The 12431-nt window shown below is 49.5% G+C and overlaps 1 long non-coding RNA gene across 2 annotated transcripts in view; it reads left to right on the forward strand.

Annotated features, from left to right (window-relative positions):
- Positions 1 to 12431, forward strand: part of LOC135183880 (uncharacterized) — a 142258-nt gene that overhangs the window by 92249 nt on the left and 37578 nt on the right. For both annotated transcript variants that reach the window (XR_010305748.1, XR_010305747.1), the window contains exon 3: positions 3398 to 3502. This is a non-coding gene — a long non-coding RNA (uncharacterized LOC135183880). The remainder of the gene's footprint in view (positions 1 to 3397; positions 3503 to 12431) is intronic.

Below are 12431 nucleotides of genomic sequence, written 5' to 3' on the forward strand. Positions count from 1 at the left end.
TTCTTCCATGTGTACAAATGGCTCTGCATTGTACCATCCTCCTTGCTCCATGATTGCAGGTGCCTTTAAGGCTCTGTTTTTCTGCTGTCCCTGTAGCATCTCTGATCTTGACAATGCTCTCCTGGTAGTGGATGTGGCTTTGCTTTAATTTTGTTGCTGCAGCTTTTCCCTGCTCCTTCTGCCCTAACCACAGCACGTGTGCCACCAGCAGCTGCTCTTACGGCAAGAGATTTGCAATGAGTTCCTCTAGGCTGCTCTGCCTAGAGGCTCTCTTGGATGCCCAACCTTGTGAACATGAGTTAATTTACTTTCCCCTTTCAGTTAAAAACCTTTGTCCTCACTCCTGAGTCTGCATTTGATGTTTGTTTAAAACACTTCTCCTTTTAACAGCTCTTTGGATGCTGCAGTGTGAGACGACTCATTATAGTATGATAGAGGAGTATGGACATATGTATGCACCAGACTCACATATGAACAGATCTAGAAAAGAAATAGTAAAGCAAGAAATAGTACAGCAAAGATAAGTGGGAGAACCTGTGACTATCGGAGGAGGGATTTCAGCCTCCACGGAAGAGGTGTGGCACTGCTGCAGTTAGTCACTGTTGCAGCTCCTGTACCAGCTCTTAGGGACACACTGTGTGGGTGCTCAAGCAGCTTGGCAGAAGGTGTTCAAGCTAAGAGAGGGACCTGGGACCTAGGCAACTTGAGAGTCATGCAGAAAGCTGCAAGGCAGAAGGTATTTTCTCCTTATTCTCATGAATTTGGACTGCAGTAAGGTGTGTGTTTGCATTTGTGGTGGGGAATTTGCTTTGTCAATGATCACATTAGAAGTCACCTTTCCCTGCTCTAATTCTTTCCCTGCTTTAATTCTCCTAGGAAAGCAAGCTTTGGGTTATAGAATCATAGAGCTGTCGAGGCTGGAAGAGACCTCTGAGATCATCAAGTCCAACTGCTCACCTAGAGCTCACAATCCCACCGCTACTGCTAAGCCAATACTACTAAACCATGTCCCTCAGCACCACATCCATGCATCTTCTAAGTACTTCCAGGGATGGAGGCTCAATCACATCCCTGAGCAAGATGTTCCAGTGCTTGAGAACCCTTTCTATGGAGAAGCCTTTCCTAATATGCAGCCTGAACATCCCCTGGCACAACTTGAGACTGTTTCCTCTTGTTGCATGTGAGAAGAGACTGACTCCTAGCTGAAGCAGGGGAGGCTTTTCCAAAGGTAGCTGGAGTCTCACTGTTTTTTACTGCCGTTGAAATGTTCCTCTTTGGGCCTGGAAGGAGTTTTAAGGGCAACTTAAGTAATTTCTAGAGCTAGTTTAGTGTTGGAAAGGTGTCTTGGTTTTTCCTTCTTGCAAGGATTTTCCTTCAAGCATGTTGCTGTCATGTGGATTTGTGGTCTCATTGAAAGGAATTGATCTGCACCAAAAAGGAACTTCCTTTAGATGCTGTTTTGCAGCAGTGGGGGCAAATCCTTAACTTTTTTTTCAGCTGGGAGGGTAAGAACAAGCCATGTTTTACACTAGAAACTTTCCAGTACCTGAAGGAGGCCCAAAAGAAGGCTGGAGAGAGATTGTTTACAAAGGCCTGTGGTGATAGGATGAGGGGTAACAGCTTGAAAGAAGTTCTCTGTCATGAAGGTGGGTGGAACTCTTGTAAAAGATTGCTCAGGGAGGTCATTGAGGCCCTGTTCTGGGAGATATTCAAGGTCAGACTCAACAAGGCTCTGGGTAACTTGCGCTGGAGGAGGATGTCTCTGCTCGCTGCAGGGAGGTTGGGCTAGATGAGGTTTGGAGGTCCCTTCCAACCCAGCCCCTTTTATGACTCTATGATTCTATGAATAGTGCTTCTCACAGCTAGAATTGTATCTGCACACATGATAAGATAAAATACTACATTAAACCCAGCTGATAAATATGAAAAGTAGCCTTAATTTTCAGTGAGGTTAGCCTCAGGCTAGCTGTCTCTGAATCAGAATGGGGAAGTGTTACAAGTAGTTCTTGTTGAGTATCTTCAACCAAATCCTTATTATGACTCAATTGTGTGTTTCAATCAGCATCATTTCTGGGTCAATCTACATAAAAACAAGGGAAAAAAAAAGTAGAGGCGAAAGCAATTGCAGATCACACCCTGAATTTCTTTAGAGGATGAGAAGCATTAGCATGTTTATCAACCCACATTTTCCCCTTCTCTCTTCCCCATTCATTTTTGTCCCAAGACTCAAAGCATCTCCTGCCAGTGTTAGCTTGGTGGCATTTCCACATAGACAAGCCCATGAGCTGCTACTCCAGCCACTGACATCGAATCAGCCAGGTTGGAGGAGACCTCCAAGATCATCCAGTCCAACCTAGCACCCATCCCTAGCCAGTCAACCAGACCATGGCACTAAGTGCCTCATCCAGTCTTTGCTTGAACACCTCCAGGGATGGTGACTCCACCACCTCCCTGGGCAGCCCATTCCAATGCCAGTCACTCTCTCTGACAACAACTTCCTCCTAACATCCAGCCTAGACCTCCCCTGGCACAACTTGAGACTCTGTCCCCTTGTTCTACTGCTTGCCTGGGAGAAGAGACCAACCCCTCCTGGCTACAGCCTCCCTCCAGGTAGTTGTAGACAGCAATGAGGTCTGCCCTGTGCCTACTCTTCTGCAGGCTGCACACCCCCAGCTCCCTCAGCCTCTCCTCACAGGGCTGTGCTCCAGGCCCCTCCCCTGCCTTGTCGCCCTTCTCTGGACACCTTCCAACACCTCAACATCTCTCTTGATTTGAGGGGTCCAGAACTGGACACAGGAGTCAAGGGGTGGCCTGAGCAGTGCTGAGTCCAGAGGCAGAAGAACCTTCCTTGTCCTGCTGGCCACACTGCTCCTGAGCCAGGCCAGGATGCCATTGGCTCTGCTGCCCACCTATGCACACTGCTGCCTCATCTTCAGCTGCTATCTACCAGCACCTCCAGGTACTCACCAGCTTTGAGCTGCTGTAGGTGCCTGTGTCATGGCCTAGGTTGGAAGCAGAGGCTTGTGCAGCTTAGGTTTTGGGGTACACCATGTGAATCTCAGGAACATTTGTGGGGCAGAGAGAGGAGGAAGAAGCAGGAGATATGCATGTGGGGAAGCTGTAGCAGATGATACAGACAAGCTGCTCAGAGCCCCCATGTCTGGAATTTGCTGCTGTCACTGGCCCCAGCTGGTGCCTGCTCACCAGTAACTCCATGTGATCTACTTGATGAAGTCTGTGTACCACAGAGCTCTGCCACAGCTGGGAAGTGCAAAGAGAGGTCTGAGCTCAAAGCTCATCCACCCTGTCTCTGGCACTTCCAGTACCACTGCCTGAGAAACAGCATCCAAACAGGATGTTTTCAGAACAGCCTCTGTTTTTTTTTTCCCCTCCTCAGGCTCCAGCTGTTTTGGCTCCAATATGCCTGGAATGGCCTTTGCCCACAGAGCAGTGTCGTGCTGGTGCAGTGGAGATGGACTCCAGGATCTTCACAAAGCTTGCTGTGAGTTTGTTGATATTTTTGGCTGTTACAATATCCTGTAGCAAAAAGTTCCATGATTCTGATTAGAGTCAAATGTCATTTCCTTTGTTTGCTCTAAACCTGCTGCCAGGACAGGCTTCCCTTGAGGTAGCAGATGTTGCAGGAGGTGGAGGAATCCCTAAAATACTTTTAATGCTCTCTTTGCGTTTGTGTTGGGTGCTGAGAGTTTTGCAGAGCTGATAGATCCACCCCAGGATTTTCCCAGTAAGGACTCCAGAGGCTGCTGGAGCAGCAGCTGCTCTCTGTGCACAGAAAGTTCCTGGCCATGGCACCATGACATTTCCCATTCATTGCATGGAGACAGTCGCAGCAGGGGGGAGCAATTGCTGTGGCAATGTGGTGACTAGCACAGCGCCAAGGAGGAGGTCTGCTCTGCAGCATCCCAAGGTTTCCCTCTGCCTCCTGCTACTGCAAGAGCTGTATAAGTGCTGTAACTGTTGCATAGCTGTAGCCAAAACAGGAGGCACCTGTGGGGTGTGAGTGTGGATTGTGCTTGGAGCAAAGCACAGCCATCAAGGAGGTGAGGAGCTGCCATTCATTTGGAGAAGTGAGAACCGAGTCTGGCACAGCAGTGACAGGGCTGAGACATTTGGGTAGTGCGTGTGGCAGAGCTATGGCTGTCACACTACCCTGCTGTCCCTGCTGCAGCCTGTGGCAGGACTCTCTCACTTGCTGGATGCTGAGATTGTGAGGACAGTGGCTAATTTATGAAAGATAGAATCAACCAGGTTGAAAGAGACCTCCAAGCTCATCCAGTCCAACCTAGCACCCAGCCCTGGCCGATCAACCAGACCATGGCACTAAGTGCCCCAGCCAGGCTTTGCTTCAACGCCTCCAGGCATGGTGACTTCACCACCTCCCTGGGCAGCCCATTCCAATGCCAATCACTCTCTCTGACAACAACTTCCTCCTAACATCCAGCCTAGACCTCCCCTGGCACAACTTGAGACTGTGTCCTCTTCTTCTGTTGCTGGTTGCCTGAGAGAAGAGACCAACCCCACCTGGTTACAACCTCCCTTTAGGTAGTTGTAGAAAGGCAATGAGGTCACACTTAAGCCTCCTCTTCTCCAGGCTAAACACTCCCTCAGCCTCTCCTCACAGGGCTGTGCTCCAGGCCTCTCACCAGCTTTGTCACCCTTCTCTGGATATGTTCCAGTATCTCAACATCTCTCTTGAATTGAGGAGCCCAGAACTGGACACATGACTCAAGGGACAGAGCAGTGCTCTCCTTTGTGGTGGGATGTGATATTGGCAGGATCCCAGCCTAGGAGAGACCGTGTAGAAAGTGGAAGTCAGGGCATCCTAAGAGCTTCACCAAAGCAAGTTGTTGGAGGTGCAAGGAGGTGGCAAAACTTGCCAAATGAAAATAACTCTGGCATCACCATGGTGAGGGCAAGTAGCCTGCTCCATTCCTGGATGTTGATGTACACACATAAGTGTGAGGAAGGATATTTCTGTTCTCAGCCATTCTCCTTCTCTGCTCCCCAGGCAGATCCAGGAGCAAGCTTGCATGGAATGGTGTCAGAGCAGGGCTTGCAGATGCAAGAATTCAGCAAGCTTTTCCTTTCCATGACCCCCTTTGCTTTCTCTAGACAAGCACCTCAAGACTGTGATTAGCAGAGTTTTTCTAAGTGGGCCTGTGTGAGAACAAAGTTTGACCCCAAATTCTGAAGTCAGGCTCAAATGGGAATCCTGGAGGAGGAAAGGGACAAATGGAGATAACACTTCAGCTTTGCTTTGGAAAATTTGCTGCTTCATGGAGGAAACCAAATTTTTCAGTTTCTTAACTCAATTTGTTGTTGCACAGAGTTGAGTCTCATTGGAAAAGGGTATTTGGCAAATGTGTGTGATTTTCTTCAGCTCAAAGGAGGTGACTCACTGGCATAAGGCATTTCCAGGGAGCAAATGAAGGGTAAGGTAATGCCAGATAAAACATGGAGTCAGAAACATTTTAATTGATAAGCCTGATCTTTTGAGGTTTGCTTCAGCTATCTGTGCTGCAGTTTCTGAGGAAAAGGCTGGGATCTGGGAATTTACACAGACTCATAGGATGTTTGGCACCTTGGAAGAGGCTCAGGGGTGAACTCATTGCTGTCTGCAACGACCTGAAGGGAGGTTGTAGCCAGGTGGGGTTGGTCTCTTCTGCCACTCAACCAGCAACAGAAGAAGGGGACAGAGTCTCAAGTTGTGCTGGAGGAGGTCTAGGCTGGATGTGAGGAGGAAGTTGTTGGCAGAGAGAGTGATTGGCATTGGAATGGGCTGCCCAGGGAGGTGGTGGAGTTGTTGTCCTTGGAGATGTTCAAGAAGAGCCTGGATGAGGCACTTAGTGCCATGGTCTGGTTGACTGGCTAGGGCTGTGTGCTAGGTTGGACTGGATGACTGTGGAGGTCTCTTCCAACCTGGTTGATTCTATGATCTAGTCCAAGCCCCTCTACCAGAACACAATCACCTAGAGTAGACCACGCTACTAGAGCTGCTCTGTCATCAGACCCATGTTTTGGGAGAAGATGAAGGAGATGGTCCCATTGCTAAGCATCTCCTCTGCTTCTGGAAAGCCTTAAAAGACGAAAACCAAACCAACAGAACAGAATGGCTTGAAATCACCTACTCATCAAAGAAAGTGCAATTCATATTTGCAGATCTCTTTGCAACATAGAGTCACAGAATCAGTCAGGGCTGGAAGGGACCACAAGGATCAGCCAGTTTCAATCCCCCTGCCACGGGCAGGGACACCCAACCCTAGAGCAGGCTGCCCACAGCCTCATCCAGCCTGGCCTTAAACACCTCCAGCCATGGGGCCTCAAGCACCTCCCTGGGCAACGCATTCCAGGCTCTCACCACTCTCATGCTCAACAACTTCCTCCTCACATCCAGCCTGAACCTACCAATCTCCAGCTTCACTCTATTCCCCCCACTCCTGTCACTCCCTGATATCCTAAAAAGTCCCTCCCTAGCTTTTTTGTAGGCCCCTTTCAGATACTGAAAGGCCACAAGAAGTTCACTTGGAAGCTTCTTCTTCTCCAGACTGCACAGTCTGTGCTCACAGCAGAGCTGCTCCAGCCCTCTGAGCATCCTCGTGGCCCTTCTCTGGACACACTCCAGCATCTCCATATCCTTCTTGTAATGGGGGCTGCAGAACTGGATGCAGTACTCCAGGTGGGGTCTCACCAGAGTGTAACAGAGTGAGAGAATCACTTCCGTGGCCCTGCTGGCCATACTTGTCCTGCTGCAGCCCAGGATCTGGTTGGCTTTCTGGGCTGCAATGGGAAATCTTTACTAACAAACACATTACAATTTGTGCTTCCTTGCTGGGACTCAAAGCTAAAACTAATTTGCAACCTACCACAAATGCTGTAGATAGAGAAGAGACAGGAGGGTTGTTGGTTTTTTTTGATGCTTTGAATTTCTGGTTTGGAACAGTCATAGAACTTTGTATTACAGAGGATGATATGGTTGTTTTTTTCATATGGAAACACCATTTAATTAAGATTTAAACAGATGGCTAACAGGAATGGTATTGTGGGCTGTTGCGGAGGGCAGTAATAATTCGTGGCCGAGAAGAAAATTTATCAAAAATAGATATTTTTTATTTTTACAAAACCCGCCCCCACAACTATATATACAAAGATTAATTTCGTTTGATAAACAGGTTGAGTTGCATGAGAATTCTACGAGGATACCATTAATAATCTGACTATATATATTTGGAAGTCAGTTTTTGGAAAAGGCTTTAGCTATTAATTAATAGCGGTTTTCTTACTAAATTAAGCTAAGCCAAATAACTCACTCAGGCTGGCTCGTGCAGTCGGTCTTCCTCCTCCAGCGGCTACAGGAGTCGTTAAGAGTCGTTAAGGGTCGTTAGGCAGACAAAGGTGTGCCTAACACCAAGGCAAGTCCTTTGGTCTCTCCGCAGTCCAGGCACAGGAGAGTGAGCGAACTCGTCCAGGCACACGCAAAATCCAAAGCGGGAACCCCAAAGGCGGGAAGACCCCCAATATTTATACCCTTCGCTAGACAAAGGGCAGAGTTACCACACTTTAGGCGCGAAAGCGCACGGCCAATCCCAGCCTGGCTCCAGCGCGGGAACTCACGGGGCAGTCGCCGCCCCCTTCTCGGCTGCAGGGCAGGCGAGGGGGGGGGAAACCAGGCGGCTTTTCCCCTTTCCCCCCGAAGTCCGGGCAGGAGAGGAATTTAGGGGTACAGGACTCCAGGACATCCCACCCCGGTGGTAATGAGCATCTTTGTCTAGAACTTGAGTGAGAAGTGATCCCCCTTCAATTTAGGAACCTATTAATATATATATATGGCTTAGCCTTTTCCAACATTAACAATAGGTAATACATTAATCGCCCCAACAATATTTAACAATACTTAACAAGGTTTAACAATAGCCCAAACAGTATTAATAAAGCTACACAGTCAATTTGAAGATTGCTTTGTTCCTGGTAGAGCAACCAAGTTCATGGCAGAGCCTTAGATGCTCTGAGTCCATGGCTGGAGGTCACAGTCCGTGGGTCCAGATGCCATCATCTACTGGCCACCCCGGTGATATGACTCCGTCTCTCGTGTAGCTGGCTCTCCCCTTCCCAGGTGCTGGTCAGGTGGTCAGGAACTGGTCCTCTGCCTCGACCTTAACCTGTAAGGAGACAAAATCCGCCTCGGCCTATAAAGGCCAGGCTTGACAATTAATAGTTGGGGACGATCCACCGTGTAATGATCCGGTGGCCTTTTCCATTTGCATCTAGGGCTTCCCAGGCATATAAGCCTCTGGGTTTACCCCATGCCATTGGCACTACCCCTATAGGTTGGCCTTTTGTACTGGGGCAGGTGGTCAGTGACCACGTGGCTCACCTAGGCAGCAGGTCTTTATTCTGGGGGCTTCTGTAGCTCTCCCCGTGACTGCTGACCATTAAAAGCTGCCGAGCCACTATTACAGTAATTCAGTGTTTTGCCTCCCGTGTGGGAGACGAGAAAGGGTTAACCTTTCTGTCTGGGGACGAGCTGCAGTTCCCAGCGGGGGGGCTGCCGCTTCTGGGCGAGCCGCTACGGGAGCCACCGCTGGGTGTGCCGCTGCTGCTGGCCCTAGGCTTCTGGCGGCTGCCTCTGGATTTTGCAGCCGATTGCTGAAGGCACCGCACTAGATCCTTCAGTTGCCAGTCTGCCAGCTGCCTTAAAACAGTTTTTGGTACCCCTAAAGTCAGGGCTTGTCTATACCAGCTGTTCTTTCCTCTGGGTCTCCAGTCACTCTGTGGGTCTCTGCCCCTTCCCCTCGGGGAGAAGCCTGAAGGACCGGTCCCCCTGGGGGGGCAGTCCTGCACTGGCCGGACCTGCCTGCGCAGAGTCCTGGGATTTTCTGGGGGAGAAGCACGAGACTGTCTCTCCCCAGTCCCTTTTCCTTCAGGAGACCCAAACCCAAACTGCAGCCCGTGGGCATTCAAGTCAGTTAACAGTTCAGCCCAAGTCATTACGTGCTCTTTAGCACCATCGTTCTCTGCATTTTCTCCAAACACACGTTCAATTTTCTCAACGTTCTTCATTAGTTGGATTTGCAGAGTTGCTGGCAAACCCTTCATAATAGGGTGCAGTCTCTCCGGGTCCACAGGGGCATAAAATGGGCAATCATAATGTCCCTTATCATAGATAGCCTGGACACAGGCAAGTCTGCGGAGAGCAGTGATGAGCTCAGAGGAGCTGGTGACCTTTAGTTCCGTCGGCTCCCCCCGGTAGGCTGGACGGACACTGCTTGCCCAGTAGGCTATCCGGGCGGTGAGGCTGTGTGTTCCCTCGGGTTCACGTGTCAGGAACACATCGTCCCCCCAGTCTCCAGCAGCTTCCTGCGAGTCTAGAAGGACCCGGTCCCCACCGGCTCGGGACACTCGATACACATAGTCAGCGACTGAGTCTCCAGGATCTCTCGCATATTTGACTTGTAAGTCACTGAGCTGTGCATCTGTGAACTGCTTTTTGATCACGGTGGTCCCTGCACCGCCTTTTCTGCCCTTCACGGACTCAATTCTTGTAACAGGCAACACGTGCCTCTGCACCGTGGCGCCCTCCTCACCGGAGCTCTCTTCTCCGCTAGCTACGGGAGAGTCCGGTCGCGACCTGCGCTTTCTGCGTGGCTTTGAGGCTTTCTGCCGCGCAGAGGCATGTGCAGAGGAATTCTCTGAGTCTCTGGCAGAGTCTTTTGTGCCTGGTTTCGGGGAACTCCTCTCCCCCGAAGAGCCCCTCGGGGCATTCTCTGCCTCTCTCCCCGATTCCCGCGAATCACTCCATTCAAATTCAGACACGGAGACCGAAGAGGTGGTGTCTGCAGGCGTTACAAGCCTTTCTTTCATCCGGGCAGTCAGTGCCGCGGTCAGGCTCTTTGTCTGCGCCAGCATGCTTTCCCAGATACTTTGGCATTTAGCTTTTTCGGCTAATAAATCCTTTTCCAAGGCCTGAATTCTTTTTTCATAATTTTCAAATTCGGCCAGAGTCTGGGTCACGACTGACCCCAGAACAACAGAGAAATGCTCCGTTGGAGACTCAGAAATCACAGGGTCTGAGCGCTCAGCTAATTTCTCCAGGATTTTCTCCGGATTTTTACAATTTTTCTGAGCCCAAATTAAATCAAGCCCTGTGATTAGGCATCCCTTTTCTTGTAGAAATTCTATGATTGAACTACCCTGCATACACTGCGCCATAATGTTGCGGAGGGCAGTAATAATTCGTGGCCGAGAAGAAAATTTATCAAAAATAGATATTTTTTATTTTTACAAAACCCGCCCCCACAACTATATATACAAAGATTAATTTCGTTTGATAAACAGGTTGAGTTGCATGAGAATTCTACGAGGATACCATTAATAATCTGACTATATATATTTGGAAGTCAGTTTTTGGAAAAGGCTTTAGCTATTAATTAATAGCGGTTTTCTTACTAAATTAAGCTAAGCCAAATAACTCACTCAGGCTGGCTCGTGCAGTCGGTCTTCCTCCTCCAGCGGCTACAGGAGTCGTTAAGAGTCGTTAAGGGTCGTTAGGCAGACAAAGGTGTGCCTAACACCAAGGCAAGTCCTTTGGTCTCTCCGCAGTCCAGGCACAGGAGAGTGAGCGAACTCGTCCAGGCACACGCAAAATCCAAAGCGGGAACCCCAAAGGCGGGAAGACCCCCAATATTTATACCCTTCGCTAGACAAAGGGCAGAGTTACCACACTTTAGGCGCGAAAGCGCACGGCCAATCCCAGCCTGGCTCCAGCGCGGGAACTCACGGGGCAGTCGCCGCCCCCTTCTCGGCTGCAGGGCAGGCGAGGGGGGGGGAAACCAGGCGGCTTTTCCCCTTTCCCCCCGAAGTCCGGGCAGGAGAGGAATTTAGGGGTACAGGACTCCAGGACATGGGCTTCATCAAAGTAAAATCTAAAGGGCACAGTAATATTTCCACTTCAAAGTGGTTTGTTTTGGTTCCTGCCAACAAATAAATTAATTTCACATCTCAGCAAAAAAGAAAAAGCAAACAAAAGAAAGTGTGTAGCAGCTTCTGTGCCTTGCAATAGAGGGACTCACTTTGTGACCCCAACACAGATACACATCTACTAATTGAGCAAATTAACTTTGAAGCCTTGTAATAACCAGGTTACCACTAGGGGAAGAGTAGCTGGAGAGCTACTTGGTAGAGAAGGAGCTGGCCATGTTGATTGATGTCTGGCAGCAATATGCTCAGGTGGCCAGGGAGGCTAATGGCATCCTGGCTTGCATCAGGAATAGTGTGGCCAGTAGGTCTAAAGATGTGATGGTCCCTCTCTACTCAGCACTGGCAAGGCCACATCTTAGATACAGGGTTCAGTTTTGGGCCCCTCATTCCCAGCAGGAATTTGAGGTGCTGGAGTGTGTCCAGAGAAGGGCAATGAAACTGGTGAAGGTTCTGGAGAACAGGGCTGGTGAGGAATGGCTGAGGAACTGAGATTGATTAGTCTGGAAAAGAGGAGGTTGAGGAGAGGCTTCTTTGAACTCTACAAGTCCCTGAAAGGAGGTTGGAGCCAGGTGGGAGCTGACCTCTTCTCACACATAACACATGACAGGACAAGAGGAAATCATGATCTGTACCACTCTTTGCACTTACCTGTTTGCTGAAGACCTGTAGCAGGGGAAAAGTGAGCTCAAGATGTTTTTTTCTGCAGAGGGCTTAGAATCATAGAATCAACCAGGTTGCAAGAGACCTCCAAGATCATCCAGTCCAACCTAGCACCCAGCCCTAGCCTGTCAACTAGACCATAGCACTAAGTGCCTCATCCAGTCTTTGCTTCAACACCTCCAGGAATGGTGACTCCACCTTCTCCCTGGGCAGCCCATTCCAGTGCCAATCACTCTCTCTGTGAAAAGCTTCCTTCTAACATCCAGCCTAGACCTCCCCCAACACAACTTGAGACTGTGTCCCCTTGTTCTGTTGCTGGTTGCTGCTTGTGTGGCAGAAGAGACCAACCCCACCTGGCTACAGCCTCCCTTCAGATAGTTGTAGACAGCAATGAGCTCTGCCCTGAGCCTCCTCTTCTCCAGGCTAAACAACCTTATTTGTTCTTCCTCTGCAACACAGCTGAGGTGATGACCATCACAGAACCCCCATCAAACTTTGTACATTCAAACAGGAGAAAGTGTTGTATCTAAAGCAAATTGAAAAGAATTTTCTGGAACTGCTCAGGGCAGAGCATTCTTTTGATAACAAGAGTTGCCTATGGAAGGGAGAGGCTGTGCTGGCCCCGTGGCTCACCTCTGGAAGGTGAGAGCAGCTCTGCTGCGATAAGTGTCCTATTTCTGGGCATGGCACAGCAGCAGGTCTGTACTGCAGCCCCAAAAGAAGATTCTCAGGAAGCAAAGGTCAAAGCAGATAAAGCAGTAGTTTAGGAGCTGTCA

The sequence above is a fragment of the Pogoniulus pusillus genome, chromosome 19 (genome assembly GCF_015220805.1).
Source record: "Pogoniulus pusillus isolate bPogPus1 chromosome 19, bPogPus1.pri, whole genome shotgun sequence".
In the NCBI taxonomy this organism is placed as follows: domain Eukaryota; kingdom Metazoa; phylum Chordata; class Aves; order Piciformes; family Lybiidae; genus Pogoniulus; species Pogoniulus pusillus.